This window comes from Meles meles, chromosome 4, assembly GCF_922984935.1.
Source record: "Meles meles chromosome 4, mMelMel3.1 paternal haplotype, whole genome shotgun sequence".
Taxonomy (NCBI): domain Eukaryota; kingdom Metazoa; phylum Chordata; class Mammalia; order Carnivora; family Mustelidae; genus Meles; species Meles meles.
Window position 1 is genome coordinate 85114024 of NC_060069.1, and position 16565 is coordinate 85130588.

Genomic DNA, 16565 nt, shown 5'->3' on the forward strand with positions numbered 1-16565 from the left:
TTGTAATATTTAGATCCCTTCTCTTGACATCAAATGAGGTTATGGAACTAGTACTGGCAAAAGGGAGTTTATAGAAAGTCACATGTTGTTTCCAGACAGAAGATCCTTAAGACCTGGGAACTATCTTTTAAAATGGTAGTATTACAAAATGTAAGTAGTTTGGATTGCTAAGGGGACTGAGGGTTTAAGAGCTCAAATCCCAGAAGATTGTCTTTTCTTGGAGCAGGTAAATTTCATGGTGACATAAAATGTGTGATGTAATCCTCATTTCACTTTAAATATATTGCTCCACTTAGTTCTCATATTGACACTGGAATGTAAGAACTAACATTATAAAAGATTTCTTTCTTTCCCAGAGTCACATCATTATATATTTCCAAAGTTATTATAATTTTAGCCTCGATTCTCTGGCTCTGAGGTCTTTATTCTTAACTCTGCAAATCAATGAGAAGTGGAAATCCATAGGAGCTGGTTATGTCCATACGGTATCACCATTAATTTTATTCAAAAAGTTTCTTGAACTTTCAGGACTTGCATCTCTTTTTACCTACCTGTCTTTTCTCTCTAACTCCTCACTGGGAAGGTGCTAATATCAACTTTTCTTTCCATACGTAGTTTCATCTGGGACACAGATTTATTTGAGGCATAATAAATCATTCAAGAAAGTTGAGAGGATTTTTATATATAGGGCATATGGATTAAAGTATAATTAATGCTTCAACTACTTGGTAACACATCGAGTCTGTCTACTGTCCATCTTGACAGAAAATCATATTTAAAGAGTTCCAAAAAAAAGACAAAGTCAAAATTTAATGAGAATTAACAGATCATATGATTTCTTTCCTTCTTTATAGAAAGCCCCCCATGACAATTTTATTTTTCTACCATTTATGTAGAAATCCTAGGAAGAAAATCTAAGAGTTGTCTCAAACATCAACTATTACTGCTCAGTGACTTGCTCCTGATTAGCTTTCTACTCCATTTCCACACTGGTTATTCCAAACAAGTTCCATTCTCTCAAGACCCAACCAAATCCTCTACCAGCATCCAACATCAACGTGTGTGTACTGTTTGTGAGTCAATTCTTTTGACACATACATGGGAATGGGATGCTGGATCATATCATAGTCCTATTTTTAAGTTTTGTGTAGCTTCTAGGTTGTCTTCCACAATGGCCATACCATTTTTGCACTCCCACCAATAGTGAACATGGGTTCAATTCCTCCATATCCTCACTAAAACTTGTCTTTTGTTTATTTATTTATTTATTTATTTATTTTTGTAATGGCCATCCTAATAGGTGAGAGGTATTCTCATTATGTCTTTTTAACTGAAGTGTAGTTGGCATAAAATATTAGTTTTGATTGTACGACATAGTGATGACTTGACATTTATGTACATTACAAAATGATCACTATGACAAGTCAAGCTACCATCCATCATCACACAAAGTTATTAAAATATTATTGCCTATATTCCCTATGGCATACATTATTTCCCTATGATTTATTTATTTTATAACCAGGAGTTTGTATCTTTTAATCCCCTTTACCAATTTTGCCTGTCTCCTCCCCTCTGGCAACAACCAGATTGTTCTCTGTATCTATGAGTCTGTTTTATTTTTGGATTCCACATACAAGTAAAATCATACAGCATTTGCCTTTTTCTGTTTAACTTATTTCACTCCTAATACCCTCTAGGTCCATCCATGTTGTCTCAAACGACAAGATTTCACTATTTTTTATGAATGAGTGGTATTCCCTTATATGTGTATATATGTATATTTATGTGTGTGTGTGTGTGTGTGTGTGTGTGTATTTCACATCTTCTTTATCCACTCATCTATCTATAGACACTGAGGTTGCTTGCATATGTAATAAACAAACTCAGTGAAGTTGCAGTAACAAAATCAACATAAACAATCTGTTGTGTTTCTATATAGTAACAATGAACTAACTGGAAAAAATTAAGAAAGCAATTCCATTTACAATAACCTTAAAAAGAATAAAATACTTAGCAGTAAACTTAGCCAAGGAGGTAAAAGACGTGTGCACCGAAAGCTCCAATACATTCATAAAAGAAATTTTTTTTTCCATTTTATTTATTTTTTCAGCGTAACAGTATTCATTCTTTTTGCACAACACCCAGTGCTCCATGCAAAACGTGCCCTCCCCATTACCCACCACCTGTTCCCCCAACCTCCCACCCCTGACCCTTCAAAACCCTCAGGTTGTTTTTCAGAGTCCATAGTCTCTTATGGTTCGCCTCCCCTCCCCAATGTCCATAGCCCGCTCCCCCTCTCCCAATCCCACCTCCCCCCAGGAACCCCCAGTTTGTTTTGTGAGATTAAGAGTCATTTATGGTTTGTCTCCCTCCCAATCCCATCTTGTTTCATTTATTCTTCTCCTATCCCCCTACCCCCCCATGTCGCTTCTCCAGAAATTTTATTATTTTTATTTTTTTTCATAAAAGAAATTTTAAAAGACACAAATAAATGGAAAGATATCCCATGTCCATGGATTAAAAGACTTGGCATTGTTAAAATGTCCATACTACCCAAAGTAATCTATAAATTCAATATTATTCCCATCAAAATCCCCATAGCTTGGATGATCTGTCCATTTCAGTGAGGGGCGTGTTAAAGTCCCCTACTATTATTGTATTATTATTGATGTGTTTCTTTGATTTTGTTATTAATTGGTTGATATAGTTGGCTGCTCCCACGTTAGGGGCATAGATATTTAAAATTGTTAGATCTTCTTGTTGGACAGACCCTTTGAGTAGGATATAGTGTCCTTCCTCATCTCTTATTATAGTCTTTGGCTTAAAATCTAATTGATCTGATATAAGGATTGCCACCCCAGCTTTCTTCTGATGCCCATTAGCATGGTAAATTGTTTTCCACCCCCTCACTTTAAATCTGGAGGTGTCTTCGCGTCTAAAATGAGTTTCTTGTAGGCAACATACTGATGGGTTTTGTTTTTTTATCCATTCTGATACCCTGTGTCTTTTGATTGGGGCATTTAGCCCATTAACATTCAGGGTAACTATTGAGAGATATGAATTTAGTGCCATTAGTAGCCTGTAAGGTGACTGTTACTGTATATTGTCTCTGTACCTTTCTGATCTACTACTTTTAGGCTCTCTCTTTGCTTAGAGGACCCCTTTCAATATTTCCTGGAGAGCTGGTTTGGTGTTTGCAAATTCTTTCAGTTTTTGTTTGTCCTGGAAGCTTTTGATCTCTCCTTCTATTTTCAATGATAGCCTAGCTGGATAGAGTATTCTTGGCTGCATGTTTTTCTCGTTGAGAGCTCTGAATATATCATGCCAGCTCTTTCTGGCCTGCCAGGTCTCTGTGGATAAGTCTGCATGGAGGTTCCTCAAAATGTTGAAAATAGAACTACCCTATGACCCAGCAATTGCACTACTGGGTATTTACCCTAAAGATACAAACATAGTGATCCGAAGGGGCACGTGTACCCGAATGTTTATAGCAGCAATGTCTACAATAGCCAGACTATGGAAAGAACCTAGATGTCCATCAACAGATGAATGGATCAAGAAGATGTGGTATATATACACAATGGAATACTATGCAGCCATCAAAAGAAATGAAATCTTGCCATTTGCGACGACGTGGATGGAACTAGAGCGTATCATGCTTAGTGAAATAAGTCAATCGGAGAAAGACAACTATCATATGATCTCCCTGATATGAGGACATGGAGAAGCAACATGGGGGGGTAGGGGGATAGGAGAAGAATAAATGAAACAAGATGGGATTGGGAGGGAGACAAACCATAAATGACTCTTAATCTCACAAAACAAACTGGGGGTTGCTGGGGGGAGGTGGGATTGGGAGAGGGGGTGCGGGCTATGGACATTGGGGAGGGGAGGCGAACCATAAGAGACTATGGACTCTGAAAAACAACCTGAGGGTTTTGAAGGGTCAGGGGTGGGAGGTTGGGGGAACAGGTGGTGGGTGATGGGGAGGGCACGTTTTGCATGGAGCACTGGGTGTTGTGCAAAAAGAATGAATACTGTTACGCTGAAAAAGAAATAAATAAATAAAAAGGGGGCAAATAAATAAATAAATAAATAAATAAATTTTTTTTTAAAAGAAAAAAAAAAAAATCCCCATAGCTTCTCTTACAAAAATAGGAAAAATAATCTAAACATTCACATGGAACTATATAAAAGATCCAGAATAACAAAAGTGGTCTTGAGAAAAAAGAACTAACTGAAGGTATCACACTTCCTGATTCAAAATACACTGCAAAGCTGTAGTAACTAAAATGGCATATAGACCAATGGAAGAGAATGGAGAACACAGAAGTAAACACGTGCACGTATGGCCATCTAATCTTTGACAAGGGCACCAAGACTACACAACGGGAAAGTGTAGTCTGTTCAATAAATGGTGTTAGGAAAACTAGATACCCATAAGCAAAATAATGAAACTGGACTCCTATCTTACAACATACACAAAAATCAACTTAAAATGGATTATAAACTTAAACATAGGAACTAAAACTATAATGCTTCTTGAAGAAAACTTAAAAAAAAAAGCTTCATGACACTGGTCTTGACAATGACTTTTGGGGGGGGGGTATATGACACCAAAAGCACAGGAAACAAAAGAAAAAACAGACAAATGGTACCACATCAAACTAAAAGCTTCTGCACAGCAAAGGAAACAATCAACAGAGTAAAACAGTAATCCACGGACATCTAGGTTCTTAGTAGCACACACTTTTAATTGAATCTCCTAAACAGGATCTTAATAGCAAGAGGAAAAATATTATATCAGAACACCATAAGTGAAGACCCTAGGAAAATACCAACAAGCAAAACCAATTTGTGAACCTGGATATTTTTGTGATATTCAGCCCTCATCCAGGCAGAGTATTGTCAATGTCTAACTTGCCACTCTTTCAACTCTCAATAAAGTTTTAAAATGTTCATGAAGATGGTTTTGAACTTTAAATACTAGCTAAAATGTAGAAGTCTATTTTCTATGACTCCATTAGTTGCTACCACTTAAATGTGATTCCAGGAGCATGTCAACCCTCTTCCCAAGGGTTTGGAGGTTGGGGGGGAATCTGGTTTAGTAGTGAATGATTTGGTTAATATCTATTTTGTTTTTTCTGATCCTCAACCATTAAATTTATCAACTGGCTTTTATTGGATGTTGGGGAACAAAGAAGCCAGCAACAAAATTCATGGGGATTTCTACAGAAAGACCTAGAACTAATCCTGATGTAAAACATGCAGCTCATCACTAGAGACACTCCAGATTAAGATGATTACTAACATTTTATCCTTGAACTCCTCACCATAGAACCACAAATTGTGCAAGGGGAAGTTGCAGACTAGGAGGGAGACAATTTGCTGGCTGATTTCCTGGTCTGTCCCAGGATGAGAGCACTGAGTAGATTAGACTCTGTCCTATGTGTCCAACACTGACAGATACATTTATATTAAAGCTATTAAAACATGTATCACATCTCATTGAATCATCCCTCTGTCTCTCTGTCTCTGCATGTCTATGTCTCTGTGTCTACACTGTCTCAGATTTAGCACCAAAAGTCTTGTATCCTGAGGAACTCCTCAACCTCCAGAAAACCACAATGGTTGGCACCCTAACAATGACTTATTGTAAGAGCTGCTTTCATTATTTGCCTAACCTCTAACCTAGAATTTCGGCATTCATTTTCTGAATAAATAAATTTTTTTAAGGGTGAGGACATTTTCATGCCCTTTTCACTGAGAAAGATTTTATTTCTCTTTGTCTGTGTTTATGGCCTGGTTACTTTCTAGCACCTCTTCAAAACAGTTTTAACTGCATAGAAGAGATTTCTAATCATGTAAGATAATATTTTAATTGTATCCTCCAAGGGCCTCTCCCTTGCCAGAGGTAAATAATTTGCCAGAAGTCTCCCATGTACCAGCAAAATATATACTCACTATTTGTAACTAGTTGAATAATAAAAATAAAATATACTTAAACTTTCTAATGAATTACAATAAATAAAAGAGACAGCTCATTTCTTAGGCCTTCTCTGTTAGTCAAAAGTTTAAATCTAAATTTTGCTGCAGTGTTTGATAAAATGCTATTTTTAAAAAGACTAAGTGAATGCAAGTATTTTGCCAAACAGGGCCTGAAAGATATTAATCACAAATCTGGAAATTAAGTGGTCTAATGACTTTATTTTCATATGATTTAGTTATTATCATAAAGGACATTATTCCAGTTAAGAATAAATGCTTTGGCTCTTCAGTTAGATAAAGTCTGATTCAATGGTTAAAATAATCTCTTATTTTGATCATTTGGGACCTGTGAACCTAAAGCATTACATGAACTTGGCACTTAGGATTTTGCACCAGTCTAAGTGGTTCTTCACTCTTCACTGGATCTTCACTCTTTTGCCCTTCCCAATTCTCTCTCTTGTAAATCAGTTTAACTGAGGTATATTTCACATCAAATAAAATTCACATATTTTAAAGGTATAGTATGATGCGTTTGGCCAAACCAAGCAGTCCTATGACCAACACCATGGTTGCTTTCATACCCCTCTTTGCTCTAGATGTTGGTAAGCACTGAACCACTCTTTGTCACTACAGTGTTACCTTTCCAAGAATTTTACCTAAGTGACAACCTACAACTGGTATGTGTTCTTTTGTGTCTGGCTTCCTTCATTTAGTAAAATGCTTTTGAGGTTCATCCATGATAACCCATGCATCAGCATTTAGGGGTTTTTTTATTGCTGAATATTGTTCTTTTGTTAAATATACACAATTTGCTTCTCCATCTGTCAGATGATGGGAATTTGGGTTTTCTCTAATTTGTAACTCTTATGAATAAAACTTCTGTGAACATCTGCTTATATACAAAGTTTTTTGTTTTTTTGTTGTGTGTTTTTTTTTTTTTTTGAGAGAGAGAGTGAGAATGGAGTGGGGGTGGGGTGCAGAGGGAGAAAGAGAGAGAGAGAATCTTCAGCAGCCTCCACACCCAGCGTGAGCCCGATGGAGGGCTCAATCTCACAACTCTGAGGTCATGACCTGAGCCAAAATCAAGAGTCAGCAGATATTTAACTGATTGAGCCACCCAAGTGCCCCCGCCTACAAAGTATTTTTGAGGACATACTTTTTTCTCTCTCTTGAGTAATTTCTAGGATGATATTCCTGGGCCATATGTTAAACTTTATAAGAAATCCCTAAACTGTTTCCCAGTGTTACTGTACAATTTGCATTCCCAGTAACAACATATGAAGAGTTTGAGTTACTTGCTCCATATCCTTGTTGACCCTTGGTATTGTCAGTATTTTTAATTTTAGCCAATCTAGTGGGTATGCAGATGTATCTCATTATGTTTTTAATGTACATTTCCTTAATGACAAATGACATTTTATCAGTACTTTTTTGTCATTCATATATCCATTTAGTAAAAAGTCTCTTCAAATATTTTTCTCATTACTTTGTTAACTTTTTATTGAGTTGAAGAGTTTTTTACATAGTCTAAATACAGTTCTTTCTTAGATATGGGTTTATCAAGTATTTTTTCTCTGTAGTTTACCTTTTTTTTTTAACACTGGATCTTAAAGATAAAAAATCTTAATAAAATCAATTTTTTTTCATTTAGTTCATGCTTTTGCATCCTATTTAAGAAATTGTTCCTGTGGGAGGTGGAGAGGAGAAGTGATATGGGGGAAATCAGAGGGGGAGACAAACCATGAGAGACTGTGGACTCTGAGAAACAAACTGAGGGCTTTGGAGGGGAGGAGGGTGGGAGGTTGGGTGAGCCTGGTGGTGGGTATTAAGGGTATTAATTAATAATTACATGTATTGCATGTAGCAATGGGCGTGGTGCATAAACAATGAATTTTGGAACACTGAAAAAAATAAAATTTTAAAAAATAAAAAGAGAAAGAAAAAAATTTTTAAAAAGAAAAAGAAAGAAAGAAATTGTTCCTGTTCCATGACCACAAAGATTTTCTCTTTTTTTCTTTTGGAAGTTTTAGCTCTTAGATTTAAGTCAATGACTCATTTCAACTTAATTTTTATATATGCTGTGAAGGTAGTTTGGAAAAATAAATTTAAACATATAGTTATCCAATAGCTCTAGAATGATTTGTAAAAAGACAATACTTTTCTCACTGAATTATCTTGGCAGTCTGGTTAAAAAAAAAAAATCAATTGACCTTATAAGTGTGGCATCGATTTCTGGATTCTCTTTTTAGTTCTATTAACCTGGTAAAACTAACATTTTTGTCCTGAAACCTCTAGATGTTTTGGTCTCCTCATAGTTTCTCATATCACTATATGAAGATAGTATCACTATCATCCACCTGGATGATCACTAGCATCCACCTGGGTTTCCCTTCCTTATACCAAAGCCATATATCTCTCACAAGGGAATAAGATGAAACACATATAGGGCTCACTTCCTCTGTCTACAACTATTCAGAGATCACTGTCCTTCATTTCCTGACCTTCAGTTTCCTGAAAACTGTTGTTTCATATATTGGGTCAACTTGTCTTTAAGTTATTTCAGGCACTGGTGTAAATCCAGTCTCTGTTACTGCCATCTCAATAACCTACGATATGGCCTATAGTGTATAGATAGACGGTGGATAGATAGATAGATAGATGTATATATCTACATATAATTGAAAGGAATGTGTACTCTTGTATTATCGAATGGAGTCTTTCCTATATGAAATTTGAGTCAAAATGTTTGAAAATGCTCAAGTCTCCTATATTATTACTTATTTTCTGCTTAAATTTTCAGTCAATTACTTTGAAAATAAGTGTTGAAATTTCCAACTATAATTATTTTATTGAGATGTAACTGACAAACAGCATTTTAGCTTCAGGTATACAAAATAATGACTCCATTTTTATATATACTATGAGATAATCACCACAATAAGTCTTCTTAACATCATCACCATATATAGCCACACACTTTTTTAAGTAAGCTCCATGACCAGCGTGGAGCTCAATGTGGTCTTCAAACCTACAACCTTGAGATTAAGACCTGAGCTGAGATAAAAAGTCAGATGCATAACCAACTGAGCCACCGAGGCACCCCACAAAATTTTTTGTCTTGTGATAAGAACTTTCATTCTCTTACCAACTTTCAAATACATGATACAGTATTGTTAACTATAATTCAACTATAATTTTGGATTTGTCTATTTCAGTGTTTAGTTTTCTTATTTTTTCTTTCCTCCACTTAGAAGCTCTCAAGTGAAAAAATATTTATGATTGTCATGCCCTTTTAAAGAATTAATCCTTTTAGCATTATGCCTTTCTGCATTTCTGATAATTTTTTATTTTAAAAATCTACATTGTCTGATACTAATAAAACCAATCTAGTTTTTTAAATTAGTGCCTTATTAGTGTCCCCACTAATTACTGATGTGACTGAGTTCAAATCCATCATCTTGCTAAATATTTCTATTTGTCATTTCAGATTACTTGAGCTTTTCTCAATGATCCCATTTTGTCTCCATTTTTGGCTTAATAGCTATAGATCCTTGTTTTATAATTTACTGTATACTGTAGCCTCTGCAATACGTATTTTATCACTCACCTTTCAAATAATATTACACCACTCCCCATATTGTGTAAGAACAACATGATAACCTGCTTCTATTATCCCCCATCAAACACTGTGCTAAACTTGCCATATATCTTACTTCTACATACACTATAAATTCCACTTTGTTTCATATAATTATCTTTTAATTAGATTATAAATACGAAGAAATAATTTTTTAAAATTTATCCACATATTTCCCATTTCTAAGAGTCTTCAGTGCTTCATGTACACCCAAATTTCCATCTGTTATCATATTTCTTTCATCTGAAGCACTCACCTTAACAATTTGTATAGTGCGGATTTGTTGGCTATAAATTCTCTCTCCATTTATTTGGAAAATATCTTTATTTTGATACTTTGCCTTTATTTTAAAAGTAATTGTTTTCATCTGTGAAGAAGTCTACACTGACAGATTTTCCTTTGTTTCCATTCAGTCCTTTAGTAACATCACTATATCATCTTTTCCTTTCATATTTTCAGATGATTAGTCTGCAGTCACTCTTATCTTTGTACCTCCATCATGAGCCCTTTTCTCTGTGTGTTTTTAAGCTTTACTTTTTATCACTGATTTCCTGGAATTGAATTTGATGTAGGTTTGTGTGATGTTCTTTATATCCAAATTTGGGTTCTGTGAGCTTTTTGGGATCTGTGGGGATTTAGTTTTCACATTTGGGAAGACTTTGAACATTTTTTTCTTCTGACCCCACCTTCCACTTCTACTTTTGAGAATTCAGTTACACTTATATAAACAGTTTGATATTACTCCAGAAGTGACTAACACTTTCCTCATTTTTCCTATTATTTTTGTCTCTCTGCTTGATTTTGGATATTTATCATTTCCATGTTTTCAAGGTTATGGATCTTCTGTTAATCTGCTATTAAACCTACTCATATATTTTTAATTACAGATACTATAATTTTCAATTTGAGACCTTCCATTTGGGTTTTTAAATAAATGCTTTTTTATGCTTTTTCCTTCTCTTTTTTTCCTTCATGCTCATATTTTTCTCTAACTTCTTGAACATATGAGGCATATTTATGATAGCTGTTTTAAAGTCTTTGTCTGCTATGTCATCTATCATGATAGCCAATAGGTCAATGATTTAATTTCCTTTTCTGATTTGAGTCTTATTTTTCTGCTTCTTTAGATGCCTCTTCATTTTTTTATTAAATGACAGACATTGTAAATTGGATATTGTTAGTTGTAAAATATATTGTTTATGCTATTTAATAGTGTTGGGATTTTTGGCATAGAGTTAAATTAGATTGTCTTCTTATACTCAGTAAAATCCCTTTGATATTTTTCTAAGTGTTGCCTATATCTAGCAGGCTTTTTTAGATAAATTATCTAAACAAATGAAAAAACCCAGTTTTTATCATCAGTTTGACATTTTTCTCAGAGTAGAATGAAAGCTGTTTTTACAAAAAATTCCATGTAAAAATATTTGAGCAGTAAAGGCATAGGAGAATGTTTATTTCTTCAGCAAGTTCTAGCAAAGAAGTTATTTTTACTTTAAATAACAATTATTTGCTAGTATGAACACAATATAGTATTCCTATCTGCAAAATACAGTACCAAGAATTTCTTTTGTCAAATTTCCATTTAAGGTCTTGTTTCTGAGCATTGACCCCTTGTCTTCTCCTCTCTTTTACAGCAGAGTTTGGAGTAATCTTTCATCCATCAGTATAGGGATTGCTGGCAATTCCAGGCAAGTGATGATCCCAGGTGATCATCTTGCAACAGATGCTGTAGGGACCTCCTGAAAATGAAAAGTTTGTGGGCAGAGTAAAACAAGGTGGGAAGAACTGAATTAGGAATCCCAGGAGCCCCTGTTCCTTCCTTCATTCATTCTCTTCCCTGCCTTGGGATCTAGAAATAATATACATTTTGGTGTTAGAATAAGCTGGTTTGGAACCACTGCTCCATGTGACTTGGGGTATGTAGTACTGTTGCTGAGCCACTCCAAGTCTGCTGATGTGGAGTGGAGGCCCATGCTGAATATGCTCCATCTGGAAGAGCTTCTTCCCCAATGCCTACAAGCAGGTAAAATTGTGAAGTGTCCCCAATTCCAATGTGGTGTATGTCTCCATTTATGAAGGAGGTGACAACATTAGAAATGGTGCCCAAGTAAAGATGGTTGATAGAGCTGAATGCCACCTTATTGACTGGCAGCCCTGAGCACCTACTGGTGGTCAACTTTGGCTCAGCCACTTGACCTCCTTTTACTAGCTAGCTGCCAGCCTTCAGCAAACTAGTGGAAGAGTTCTCTTCAGTGGCTGACTTTCTGTTGGTCTACATGGATGAGGCTCATCTTTCAGAAGATTGGTCAGTGTCTGGTGATTCTTCTTTGTCTTTTGAAGTGAAGAAACACTGGAAGACCGATGTGCAGCAGACCACCAGCTTCCGGAGCATTTCTTCTTGCCACCCCAGTGCCAAGCTGTGGCTGAACACATGGACAATAATCCCAATGCAGTTTATGATGTAGCCTTTGAATGTATGTGTATTGTGCAGAGACAGAGAATTGCTTATCTGGGACGAAAGGGCCCTTTCCACTACAACCTTCAAGAAGTCCAGCATTGGCTGGAGAAGAATTTCAGCAAAAGATGAAATCTAGATTACTTCGTTAAATGCATGATTGTAAAAGAGTTTTTTTTTTTTTTTAATTATGTAAGGGAAAGGAAACTAAGAACTGAATCCACTATTTCAACTGAGTCCCATTGTCTTGCTGAAAGTCAGGAATTTACATGTCAGAAGAACATAAATCTCTAACATTTCCATGCTCCTTTTACCACTCAAATGACATTTGGCTAAATAGTAGCCCCAGCACATCTCTTCCTCGTGAGAAGCCCCGAGTGAAAAGATCCCAAGATAGATAGAGAGAGAAAGAAACCCTGTTTCAACATGTGTTCATTCTGCCTTGGGAAGGAAGTAATACAGCTGATGCATGCTTTGGTACTGGAAGAAAAGACTACCTGAATAACTACTCTGTTGGGGAACTATTGTCCTTACGCTTTATTCAGCATGGATGCAGCCCATCTGGAAAGTTCCCAAATATTTACTTATAACAAGTCCTTGAGCCCAGTCCTTGTGGTTAGGGATTTCGTGTTTAACAATGTTCAAGTAGGGGCACCTGGGTGGCTCAGTGGGTTAAAGCCTCTGCCTTTGCCTCCGGTCATGATCCCAGGGTCCTGGGATAGAGACCCGCATCGGGTTCTCTGCTCAGCGGGGAGCCTGCTTCCTCCTCTCTCTGCCTGCCTCTCCGCCTACTTGTGATCTCTGTCTGTCAAATAAATAAAATCTTAAAAAAAAAAGTAAAAAAATAAATAAATAAAACAATGTTCAAGGAATTTCTGCTGTTCTAGTTTCTAGCCACGTGGTGGTGGTGGTGCTCTATGCCAGTCCAAATATCCCAGAACTGACAGGTGTACATGCAGATATCAAGAATGATCCTTACCTAGAGGATTAGGGTGATTATCTGAAACCTGAGGGTTCCTTTCTAGGTGGGGTTGGGGGGGACGCCCAAGAAGAAAATCCAATTGACAAGCTAGGGACAGGAGGCAGAAAGATGAGGAGGCTTCACAGAATTTCACCTTGAAGCTGTAGAGAGCAGAACTAATCTGTAAGTCACAGAAACAGGGAAACGTAAAACACACATGGGCCAGAAAAAGAAGGAGCTCAACCAAAATTAGCACTGAGACTATACATACGAAATCAATGTATTTATCAATGTATGTATCTCCCTTTGACTGAGGGAGAAAGAGGGTTGGAAAGGAAAAAAAAATCCCACACTTCATTATTTGTAATTATGAGGATATTTTGATAGAAATCTTTACTTTTTGAAATAGGTTTGTGGTATGTATATTTTCAGTGGGTGAATTATACCCCCATGATACTGATTAAATATAAAACCAGTAGGTCCAGTGGTGCTGGTCAGTCCCTCTCCATTCCTACAATTATGATGTGGCCCCACTCATGCGTGGTCTCAGTCTCCATAATGGAGGCTGAGCTGAGAAGTACATTCCTCATAATATATTCTTTATAATATATATAAATATATTCTCAGCTGCTGTGGAAAGTAGGGACCATTCAGGTATATAACACTGTTCTCCCAAAGTAGGTGACCTATAATGACTAATAGATGCAAATAAACAAGATTTCTTCAGTTGCAACTTAGAGGAAGAGAAAGTTAGTTTAAGACAATTCTCATTAATAATTTGTAAGGTTTTGATACAAGGCAACCCTCGGTGCATGAAATTTGGTGAAATGGCATTCCCATTTACATTTAAATTTGGACTTGGGTCTTCCTTTGTTCCAATTAGCTGAGATGTAGCAATCTTCATCATTATAATGCTATATATGTGTATGTACCATATTTCTCTTTAAAATAAAGATACGATATTTCTACCTATAATATCTAAATATTATAACGCCCAAAGAAGAGACCAATTAATTTTGTATAATAAATTTTTGTTGTAAATTTGAGGATGCTGTCTAATCACGGTATATGGTTGTATTGATATGTACAGTCAAAGGTTCTTATGACCATTCCATTAATAATTCAATCATAAAATAAAAGTCATAGGAAAAAATTTCCATTTAATAAATACTTTCCACTGCTTTGTTTCATTATTACCTTACACTATGCTACAATTATTTTTGGTACACTAAACTGAAAGATGTTGACATTATATTCTTATAATTATTACATCACTTTTTTTTTTAGATTTTATTTATTTATTTGACAGAGAGAGAAAAGAAGAGAGGGAATACAAGCAGGGGTAGGTGGGAGAGAGAGAAGCAGGTATCCTGCTGAGCAAAGAGCCCAATGTAGGGCTCCATCTCTGGACCCTGGGATCATGACCTGAGCCAAAGGCAGACGCTTAACGACTAAGCCACCCAGGGGCCCCTAATTATTAAATCACTTCTATATTCATCATGATATTTAGAAATTACTTGGCAAAGAAACAAAATCTATTTATCATGAAAGAATTCCTCATTAATCCACATTACCATCAAACTTTAAAAAAGTTGAAAAGTTGCTCAGCTGATTCTACATACCTAAATGTATGACATATGTTTAAAGTGTTCATTCCATAGTATCACTCAAAATGAAAATCAGTGATCCAATCACCCATTTCAAGAAATTACAAACAGCAAATAAAACTTTAAGTATGCAGAGAAAATTATTAATAAAGGTAAGAACATTAATTAATGAATAAAAATAAATATGAAATAAAGAGGATCAACAAAAAGTCCTAATATCTTTTGAAAATGCCAGTAAAGTGGTAAATCCTTGAATAGATCATCAAAAAAATTAACAGAAACAAGAAAGAGGGCATCACTAGAGATTCTACTGGCATTTGGAAAGATAAAATATTATAAACAACATTATGTTAATAAATTTAAAATCTTAGCATGAAATGGATAAATTCTTTGAAAAAACAATGAATAAAGTCACTCAAGAATAAATCTAAATCTGGATGTCAATTTAACTGTTTAAGAAATTTAATCTGCTATTTAAAAAACTACCAACGTTGAAAACCATAGGCAAGATAGGTTCACTGTTGAAATCTGCAAAACTTTGAAAGAAGAAAGAATAACTAGTCTTACATAAACTTTCCAGAGAAGGGAAAAAATATAGATGGAGTACCTGACAAATCATTTTTTTAAAGATTTTATTTCTTTATTTGAGAGAGTATATGCATGAGTGGGGGTCAGAGGGAGAGGAAGAAGCAGGGAGACCCACCCAGGGCTCATCCCAGGACCCCAGGACCATGACCTGAGCTGAAGGCAGATGCTTAACCCATTGATTCGCAAATCATTTTATGAGACCAGCTAAACTAGTCTCAAGGCCAAATTTAAAAAAAGAAAGATAAAAAGAAATTAATAGATGAAAATTTCTCATGAGATTGAACACTGCAATTCTAAACACAATTGTTAACAAATAGAACCAACTACTATATATATAAGTTATATATATATATATATATATATATCAAAAACGGGATTCATTTTACTTATACATGTTGGCTTAACATTTGAAAACCATACTAATGGAGAAAAAATGATAATTTCAATAGACTATAGTAAAAGCAGTTGAAATCATCTGACATGCATTAATAATGATAATAATAATTGTAATAATAATAATAAATCTCTCACCATACAAGCACAACAAAAGAATTTCTCCAAAGGTATCTATGAAAAACCTAGGTCTAACATATTATCATGTTTAATAGTGAAATATAAAATCCCTCACTCCTAAAATCAGGGGGAAAAAATTAAGATACTCACTCTCATTACCCCAACTCAGCATTAGAAGTCTTAGCCAAAGCAGTAAGGCAGAAGAAAAATCAAAGTCATATATATTGAAAAGAAAGGAATAAACTGCCTTTCATGGAAGATGACATGATCATCTGAGAAGAAATTCCTAAGGAATTTGCAAAGTCACAGTTAATAAGTAAATTTAGCAACATCTTAATATACAGGTCAATATTAAAATATCAAACATGTTCCTATGTATAATAACAAAAAAGTGAGAATAAAATTAGAACATCAAGACCATTCAAAATAGCAACATAAAACATCAAATTCCCATAATTAAATCTAATGAAAGATTTTTAAGACTATGACAATGAAAACGTTGTCAAGAGAAATTAGAAAAGACTTAAATCACTTAAGAAATACACCATGTACATGCATTGGAAAACTAACTTTAATTTACCAGTTCCCCTAAAATTAATCCACAGATTCCACAAAACCTGACTTAATATCTCAAAAGGTTTTGGGGGGGAAACTGATAAGCAAATTGTAATATTTTTTAATGCAAAGAACATAGAGGAGTCGAGGCCACTTTTAAGCAGAACGAAGATTGAGTATTTACCAAACCAGTTTTCAAATTTCATACAAAAATCAGTGAACTTGAATAACAACAGAAAGTATTCAAGATTAAGCACA

The 16565-nt window shown here is 35.2% G+C and overlaps 1 pseudogene; it reads left to right on the forward strand.

Moving 5' to 3' along the window:
- Positions 1–5630: 5630 nt before the first annotated feature.
- Positions 5631–12215, forward strand: LOC123940716 (annotated as a pseudogene).
- Positions 12216–16565: the final 4350 nt, after the last annotated feature.